At 45.7% G+C, this 8,361-nt stretch overlaps 1 pseudogene; it reads right to left on the minus strand.

The window, feature by feature from the left end:
- Positions 1 to 2,954: 2,954 nt before the first annotated feature.
- On the minus strand, positions 2,955 to 7,669 carry LOC132572026 (uncharacterized; annotated as a pseudogene).
- Positions 7,670 to 8,361: the final 692 nt, after the last annotated feature.

Consider the following 8,361-nt stretch of genomic DNA (forward strand, 5'->3'; position numbering starts at 1 on the left):
TGGAGACTTGTACAAGATGCTGACATTTTTTTTCAAAGGGAGTAAGTGCCTTTACAGCATTATTAATACTGTACCTTATAACAGGAATTAAACATGGCAATAGCCCTAAACCTCCTAAGGAAATACCAGTTAAGAATAAAATGCGCTTCCGATCTCCCATAATTTGTCCAAACCATGATGCATCCAAATTTTTCCATGTTTGCACTGGTACATGAGCAATTTTATGAATTTCAGATGCTATATTCTGCACAGCCTCTCCATTATCATCTATATTAAGAAAGCAATTTGAAGGATTAAACTTCCCACAGACACCACCTTCTTCAGCCAGCAAATAATCCAGAGTCAAACGGTTCTGAGATATAGCTGCACGCATCTGGGTCTACTGTCTAGCCAACAGTTCTAAAGCCATGGCTGTTTGATTCATAATAATTTCTACCACAATTTGCAATCTAATAATACAGTTAAGCATATACACAGGCATTCTGTAACCCCAAGACCCATCTTGTGCCCAAGTAGCTGGGCCATAGTTTTCAATGATCCTCTGTGGGGGCCATTCATCTCCCCACTGCGTACCTCTGATGTCCAAGAAACATTTTGATCTAACATAATCCTCAAACACTGGGGTCCCCAAAGCAGAACCAACATTTAATGACAAAAGTAAGAAGCTGGGATGTATTGTTCCAATAATGCAAGTCCCATGCCATCTCCTGGGCAGGAGTGTATAAGCCCTTTTACCACAGATCCAATATAACCCTTCAGGAGCCATCCATTGCTCAGAGAAATCTGAAGCAGCATTAGAATATTTATTTATACTGCAAACATTTTCCCATGACTGAAAATCCTCTATAACAGTGCCATTCGCCTCTACCCATTTCGGTTTTTCCTTAGTGGAGCTAACTAACAAAGTTTGGTGGCACGAAGTGTGCCCAACATGCTTTCCATTCGTCCACAGCACAGCCCGGGAAATGCTTAATTCTCCATTCACCACTGTCTGTAATTCCCAGATCTTTCTCTCTTCTGGCCTTGACTTTGATCTAGGTTTATTCCATTGGACTAGGTCAGAAGGCAAGACCTCAGTGCCAATCCAAGGCCATCTCTCACTCATTAGTGGACCCCCACACACCCAACAGTTTGAAATATTTAGGGAGGCAGCTATTTGCTCAGCTACGGCTATAAAAAGATTACTCCCAGGTTCTGAAATGACAAATTTCTCGTCCTGAGCATCTCGTCCTGAGTCTTATACAAAATGTTCTTATTCTCCTGGACAAGTAGCTTAGGCTTAGGGTTGGGCTTTTTTACCTCGTTAGACTTTAAATCAACCGGCCAGCATACCCACTGTGATGTCGGGCAGCGGAAACTTCCTTTAAAAGTTATTGTCCTGCTTGATCCAGGATATTCTATTTTTGCTTGATAATAAGACACTCCACATTCTACACAAACTATCTGAGTGCTAGGTTTTATGCAGACTCCATGCACTCCCCTAGATTGAACATGCAACATACGTTTAGAATCCTTTCCTTCCCAGCATCTAGTACATCTCACTGCTTGAGTACAGCACATTGGCACACTGGCAAAAATATAGCAAGAAAGCACAGCAATAAGAGCTTTTGAAGCATGCATGATTTTTTAAAGTCCTACAGCAAATGCTTATAGCGAAATGGTACTATTGTAATAATATATTCAATACAGAAAAATAAGCAATTCAAGAAGTTCAGCAAACTAATACAAAGGAATATCTAACTCTGTATGGCTCCAGAAAACTTCCTCAAGCTTCGCAGTGAGTAGACCAGCCAGCTTCTGGGTGTAGCTGGAGCAAGGCTGTTGACTTTTAACAGTCTTTACTGAGTGGCATTAGGCCAGGTAGGGTCTTTATAAAGTTTCAAAGTTAATGGTTTCCCTGGAACTGGCTGTGCTTTCCAGTAATCTGCAGCTCGCTTTAAATGTGACCAATGAATCCACACTGCTACACCTTGTACCTTGATGGCTGTAGGGGAACTTAAAAGGACAGTGAATGGGCCCCTCCACCTAGGCTGTAAGGTCTTTGCCCTCCAGCTTTTTACCCACACACTATCCCCCGGCGGGTAAGCATGTACAGGAGAATAAATTTGTTATGGAAAAGTTTCAAACAGATACTTATTCACCTCCTTTACAGCTTTGCCCAAGGCTTGCAATTCCTTAAAAGTTATAAGGCTCCCCAACTGCGAAAGGTCATCTCGAACTCCTTGGACTATGGGAGGGGGTCTTCCATAAATGATCTCGAAAGGCGATAGATGAAGTTGTTTGTGTGGCAAACAGTGCAACCGAAACAATGCAATTGGCAATATTGTAGTCCATGGCAAATGGGTTTCCTGACAGAGTTTAGACAAGGCATTCTTCAAAGTTCTATTAGCCCTTTCAACTTTTGCTGAACTCTGTGGGTGGTAGGCTGCATGCGATTTCCAGGTAATACCAAGCAACATAGACACACCCTGTACAGTTTTCTCTATAAACGATGATCCATTATTGCTCCCGATGATTACAGGTAAACCAAATTTAGGCACAATGTCTTTTAATAAGGCTTTTACAACCTCATTGGCTTTCTCAGTGCTTGTGGGGTAAGCTTCAATCCATCCAAACATCGTACAAACAAATACAAGCATGTAATGGTAATGTCCAACTTTGGGCATCTCAGTGAAATCCACAACTAGGGAGGAGAAAGGTGTTGCTCCCACTGGCTGACTCCCAAGGAGTTGAGTGGGACCTGACCTTGGATTATTCTTTGCACATGTAACACATTGTGCAGAGGCTTGGGCTGTCAGTGAACTCACATGATTAATATATGCCCACTGACTCACAGAGTGTTCTAGTGCAGTCTTTCCATAATGTGTTCCCTTATGCAGATTCTGAATTAATGGCCATGCGACAGCTTCTGGAACATAAATTCTGCCATCGAGGAGAACATACCAGCCATCCCTTCATTTGGTTACTGCCCCTTGAGTTTGAACCCACTGCTCCTCAGCTAGTGAATACCGAGAACTCCATTCGGTTAAGGAAACTCGAAAAACAGGCAGAATTTCTGTGCTTCCCTGATAAGGCTTTAGTGCTGCCCCCTTAACTGTTAAATCTGCCTTCTGATTTCCTCTTGCTACCGGACTTAGAGGCTTCTGATGTCCCCAGCTATGGATGACAGCTATGTGCTGGGGTGCCCAGAGAGCTTTTAACAATTCCAAGATCTCTTTACCATTTTTAATTCTTTTGCCACTCGCAGTAATTAAGCCTCTCTCTTTGTATAGGGCTCCATGGTCATGCAGCATCATGAAAGCATATTTAGAATCTGTGTAAATATTTACTTTAAGTCCCTCTGCTAACCAAAATGCTCTGATGAGGGCAATTAACTCAGCTTTCTGTGCAGAGGTTGAAACAGGCAGCGGTTCTGCTTCTATCACTGCATATCCTGCTCTGCGCTTCCCATCCTGGATAAAGCTACTCCCATCGGTATAATATTCAATATCAGGATCTGAAAATGGGACCTCTTTCAGATCTGGCCAGCTGGAGAATACTTCTTCCATAACCTCTAAGCAATCATGCTCCAATGCATCACCAGGAGTTGGCAACAAAGAGGCTGGGTTCAGAGCTGACACAGTCACTATTTTCACTCTGGGTGTTTTCGCACTCACGTTTTACTGGCGCCACGACCCTCCTCACGCCGGCGAATCTGCATGGATTTCGCACCAGAAGCGCCGGCGCACCCAGAAGCGCCGGCTACTTCCGTCGCTAAGCCAGCGCAAACGTTTTCCTGCATCTTTGCGATTTCCGTTTGCGCTGGCTTAGCGACGGAAGTAGCCGGCGCTTCTGGGTGCGCCGGCGCTTCTGGTGCGAAATCCATGCAGATTCGCCGGCGTGAGGAGGGTCGTGGCGCCAGTAAAACGTGAGTGCGAAAACGGCCCCTGAGATTTTCACACATAAGTGCCTGATATCTGATCATATGGGCATTGGTGAACCAGTAGTTCCCTTTGTGCTCCAGAAGGGCTTGCACATAGTGGGGAACTCTTACTTCAATTTGACTTCCAAAGGTAAACTTGTCTGCCTCCTTCACAAGTTCCGCGACAGCCACTACTGAGCGCAAACAGGGGGTCACCCTTTTGCTACAGTGTCTAATTGCTTAGACAAATATGCCACCAGTTTGGACCAGGATCCCAGCAATTGAGTTAGAACGCCTGCAGCTATTCCTTCTTGCTCATGCACATACAGAGTAAAGAGCTTGTCAGTATCAGGTAGTCCCAGAGCTGGGGCCTGCATGAGCTGGCATTTTAAAGCTTCAAAAGCATTTTGACATTGCTCTTCCATTCAAAAGGTGCTTTTTCTCCCCCCTTAGTGGCTTCGTATAAGGGCTTAGCTGTTATGGCAAAATTGGGGAGCCAAATTCTGCAGAACCCTGCTGCTCCTAAGAATTCTCTCAGCTGGCACTTGGTAGTGGGCACAGGAATGGCACACACAGTCTCTTTTCACTCCCTGCCTAGGTGCCGTCTGCCCTGGGATATATGGAAGCCTAAAAATTTCACTGTCTCTTGGCATAGCTGAGCTTTCTTCTGAGACACTTTATACCCAACCTCAGTCAGAAGTGTTAGCAGGGCAGCAGTGGCACCTTGGCAAGTCTGTAAGTCTCTGCCCCCTATCAGAATATCATCAATGTACTGAAGGCACACAGCTTCTCCTGGCACAATTGGGAACCGGCTCAAGTCCTTACTGAGGGCATTACCAAAAAGGGTGGGTGAATTTTTGAAACCCTGGGGTAAACGGGTCTATGTATATTGTAGCTTTCTACCAGTCTTTTTTTCTTCCCACTGGCAGGCAAACAGTGGCTGACTTTCAGGTGCCAGTCTTAAACAAAAGAACGCATCCATGAGACCAACACTGAGAAGTAAGTGGCTGAAGCAGGTATAAGTCCCAGCAAGACATATGGGTTTGGAACGACAGAATGCAAAGTCTGTGTGTAAGAATTAAGAGAGCGTAAATCCTGTACTGCTCTGTAATCATTGGTGCCCGGCTTCTGGACTGGCAAAAGGTGACTGTTCCATGGAGACTGACATTCTACAAGAATTCCATATTCAAGAAGCCTGTCAAGGTGTTTCTGGATGCCAGCTACTGTCTACTTAGGGATCGGGTACTGGTGTTCTCAGACTGGAACGGCCCCTGGGATTAATTCTACCTTAATAGGCACATGGTTTACTGCTAGCCCAGGCGGGTTCTCTTCTGCCCATACATCTGGAAATTGTTGAACCCAGACTTCTGACATAGCCATTACAGAAGCTGCTTGGTAACACCTCCACTCCTCTTCTTGGGGGCATTCTAAAACATATACACCTTGATAATATAATTCGCTTTCTGAGGTTATATAAGGCAGCACAAAGTTCATTAGACTTTCTGATTCAAATGTCAATTGGGCTCTTAACTTGGAAAGCAAATTTCTTCCCATCAGTGGCACTGGACAATCAGGCAAATGGACAAAATTGTGACAGACCACATGGCCTCCTACTGTACAAGTTCGTTTGATTAGAAGTGGTCTGAATTGTTTATGCCCTGTAGTTCCGATTATATTAATATACATGCAAATTGAAGGGGCAATCTTATCAGGCACAACAGATTGCATAGCCCCAGTATCCACAAGGAATGCCATCTCCCGACCCTCAACATCGACTGTGACCATAGGCTTCGCAGGGTCAGGACTGTCGGTGCCTGGTCTGTCCTAGTCATCCCATCCTTCCAGCCCAACCAAGCCCTGCACAGGCTTTTCTTCGTTTCTCCAATATCTGCCACTCTGGACTTGGCCTCTTCCTCTTCCCCTCAAACTGGCTCCTCTGTTCCCCCAGCCTTTAAACTCCAGTCCTGTCATCTGTCTAGGAGCATTTTGAATTTCTTGTGTGCGGAGGGGGGGGGTCGATTCGGGCATGAATCTTTCCATTGCCCAAAATCCTTACAAAACACACACTGGTTTGGCTTCAAATTGGTCATCACCATTCTTTGATTTCTGCCATTCATTCCTTGCCCTCGAGCAGCCCCTCTGCCTCTCATAGGTGGCTGCCCAGCCAAAGCTACTGCCAACAAATCAGCCTTCTTTTTCATCTTTCTTTCTGCCTCCCGCTTCAGGTCTACATCCTGATTGGCATAAACTTTCTGGGCAATCTCTAACAGTTGGGATAAATTCATGCAGCAAAGCCATCTTGCTTCTGAAGCCTTTTGCGAATGTCAGCATAGGATTAAGCAACAAAAGCTGTATTTACCATGCGCAAGTTCTCTGCAGCCTCAGGATCGAATGGAGCATACATTCGGAATGCCTGCATCATGCGCTCAGCAAAAGCTCCAGGGCTTTCATCTATTTTCTGGAGTACTTCGCTGACTTCAGACATATTAATGGACTTCTTGCCTGCTTTTTTCATCCCTTCTAAGATTGCCTGCCTGTATTCTGGTAGACGCTCTTTGGAAATATGAGAATTGGGGTCCCAATTTGGATCTGTTGCAGGAAAACGGGGCTTTATCCACTCCTCTCTATCTGTAGTTCCCTGAGGAACTTTTCCTTCTACATGTTTTCGAGCATGATGCATGATTCGGCTTCTCTCCTCAATTGTGAAGAGGGCCAGTAAAAGCTGCTGACAGTCTGCATAGGTAGACTGATGCATAGCCATAATACTGGTTAGCAGATTTGTCATTTGGGCAGGATTATCAGAAAATGCAACAGTATGGGTTTTCCAGTTTACTAGATCACTTGAAGTGAGAGGCACATACATGTATCGGGTCTCAATACCAAGGCCAGGCTGTTGAGGGATATGGACTTCCCGAAGCGGAGCTAGCAGTGAGCCTGGAAAAGTTAGGGGTGAAGCCGTAGAAGAACTAGAAGTTTTCTCAGTACTTGATGAGAGTTCTGTATGCAGGGAAGACTCAGGAGGTGAATTAAAACTTGCAGCCAACCTCTGACTATTAAACACAGGCGTGGAGTAACGAGGAGCTGTTGCTCTGAAAACAACTGCTGAACCAAATTTAGAGTTCGCAGGGGTGTCACTCGCCTTTTTCCAGCTCTAGCTCCCTCATTCATCTCTATTTCCTGGCTCTCATCATCAAAGGATTTTAAAGCGCCCTTAGCTAGCTGCACTTGATCCTTGCCATCAGTACCTCCTTCTGCTGCCTCAGCACCTCCTTCAGCTGGCTGCATTGGGGGAAGAGGATATACTGGAACATATGGCGGGGGACTAGCCAAGGGGTCTTCGGTATCGGCATCTAACACTGGAGGCTTTTCCTTCTTTGGAGGGATCGTTGTTTTTACTAACACATCCCGACGCAAAGCCATAACTTGACTTGCAGCTTTATCAACTGCCCTCTGAGACCAATTTTTCTTTATGGTCTGTAACTTCTCTGGCCACCAATAGGACTTCTGTATCATAGCTGCCCAACTATCAATGTGGGGAAACTGACTTTCACGAGTTGGGGACTGTACCACGCTCTTATAAACTCGGTGAACCAAGCCTTGGTCAAAGCTACCCTCGGGCGGCCATTCTACATGTAAGGCTACCCAGTCTTTCTGACATAACGCTTTCAGAGTTTCAGGAGTCAGTTTGACTCCATAATCATCACAGAAATGTTCCTTAAAATTCTTACACATATATTCTAGCGGAGTTTTTGACTGAATTCCACCCATGGCACCAGACATTTAGACAAGACACGCTTTGAAACACAGAGGCTAGGGAGGGTGAGCTGCCAGTGGGATTCTGACAGCTCCAGGCACAAAGGAAGCCATATCCAATCGCTTCCCCACTTCCCCAGCTCAGACGCATTCGCATGGCTGAGAACCTTGGTACCGGTGGGTACAAAAATTGCTTGAAGGCTGTGCCTCCTCTCATTCACACACACACACACACACCACAGAAATCCTCCCAGATCCTAGCCTTTGTGCTTCAGCGCCAGAATGGAGCCTACTGAACAGGGAAGGGGTGATCAGACCCTTCTTCTCTTCTAAGGAGAGGTAATCCAGATTTCCAGACAGTTCATACTCACAATCCTGAAGATCTTCCAATTCCCTGCACACATCGGTTCAACCAGGTGTGGGATCTTGGTTGGCTGGCTGGGCACCTTCTCCCACTGGGGCGAAGTGAGCTGGACTTGATCAAAAATGTGACCGTGGCGCCTAATCTGTTCTTCCCGCCACGAGGGTGGAAGGCAAACGGTTATGCAGCCAGCCCAAGGGGAAGGAAAAATCCTGCCCCGTCTTTTCCCGGCTAATCGCACCATTTTAATGTAGCAGGAAAATAACGGAGCCGCACACATTACTGGTATGAAGCGAGGTATTTTACTTCTGGTACCATAAGCAGGGTCCAGTTGAGCATCATAGCT

Source organism: Heteronotia binoei, chromosome 5, assembly GCF_032191835.1.
Source record: "Heteronotia binoei isolate CCM8104 ecotype False Entrance Well chromosome 5, APGP_CSIRO_Hbin_v1, whole genome shotgun sequence".
NCBI classification, from domain to species: Eukaryota; Metazoa; Chordata; class Lepidosauria; order Squamata; family Gekkonidae; genus Heteronotia; species Heteronotia binoei.